We start from the raw sequence: 1,159 nt of genomic DNA, 5'->3' as shown, positions 1-1,159 counted from the left end.
CACACACACACACACACACACACACACACACACACACACACACGGGACGCCTGCACCGAGCCTCTGCTGCCAGACTGTGGCCATCAGTAGGACATCCACTGAGGGCTCCCGGACTGAGGGGCAGGCTTGGCTGAGGGAACCCCATCCCCCAGTGCACGAATTTCGTGCACCGGGCCTCTAGTATAAGAATAACCAACTTAAAAATGGATAAGAGATTTGAACATATGCTTCCCCCAAAAATGTATATAGAGAGCAAATAAGTACATAAAATGATGTTCAGCATCACTAGTCATTGGGGAAATGCCAAATGAGGCCCAGCCGGTGTGGCTCAGTGTTTGAGCGTCGACCCAGGAGCCAAGAGGTCATAGTACAACACCAGTTAGGAAAGATGCCCCGGTTATGGTCTCAATCCCCAGTAGGGGACAGGAGGCAGCTGATCAACAATGTGTCTCTCTCATCAATGTTTCTAGCTCTCTGTCCCTCTCCTTCCTCTCTCTCTCTCAAAAAAACACACCAAAAAAACAAAAAAAAACAATTTAAAAAAAGTACAATGAGATAACATTGTACATCTATTAGAATGACTGAAATGATGAACCAACCAGGTGTTGGTGAGGATGTGGAGGAACGGGAACTTCCATACGATCCTGGTAGGCACATACAGTACAACCATTTTGGAAAAGAGTTCGGTAGTTGCATACACTTACCATATGACCCAGATATTCTATTTTTAAGTATTTACCCAAGAGAAATGAAAACATATGTCCATACAGAGACCTGTGAATGCATGTTCACAACACCCAAGATAGCAGCGTAGGTAAACTCTGGTACTCACCACCTTCCACAACTACATCAAAATTTATCAAATTGTACATTTTAGGTATGTGCAGTTTACCACCTGTCAAAAATACCCCCATAATGCTATTAAAAACTACAGAGATGGCCCTGACCTGTTTAGCTCAGTGGATAGAGCGTCAGCCTGCGGACTGAAGGGTCCCGGGTTCGGTTCCAGTCAGGGGCATGTACCTTGGTTGCGGGTACGTCCCTGGTGGGGGGTGTGTAGGAGGTGGCTGATCAATATTCCTCTCTCATCGATGTTTCTGGCTCTCTGTCCTTCTCCCTTCCTCTCTGTAGAAAATCAATAAAATATATTTTAAAAAAT

General features: G+C 45.2%; 1 protein-coding gene across 3 annotated transcripts in view; it reads right to left on the bottom strand.

Annotated features, from left to right (window-relative positions):
• Positions 1–1,159, bottom strand: part of SLFN5 (schlafen family member 5) — a 19,509-nt gene that overhangs the window by 14,987 nt on the left and 3,363 nt on the right. The window contains exon 1 of one of the 3 annotated variants that reach the window (XM_014534753.1): positions 1,024–1,055. The exons of the other annotated variants lie outside the window; for them this stretch is intronic. The gene's annotated coding sequence lies outside the window, so the exon portion shown is untranslated. Of the gene's footprint in view, positions 1–1,023; positions 1,056–1,159 lie in introns of those variants that run through there. 3 annotated transcript variants of the gene reach the window in all.

Source organism: Myotis brandtii, unplaced genomic scaffold (assembly GCF_000412655.1).
Source record: "Myotis brandtii unplaced genomic scaffold, ASM41265v1 scaffold1327, whole genome shotgun sequence".
NCBI classification, from domain to species: domain Eukaryota; kingdom Metazoa; phylum Chordata; class Mammalia; order Chiroptera; family Vespertilionidae; genus Myotis; species Myotis brandtii.
The sequence above is the reverse complement of the archived record's forward strand: the minus strand, read 5'-3'. Positions and strand labels throughout refer to the sequence as shown.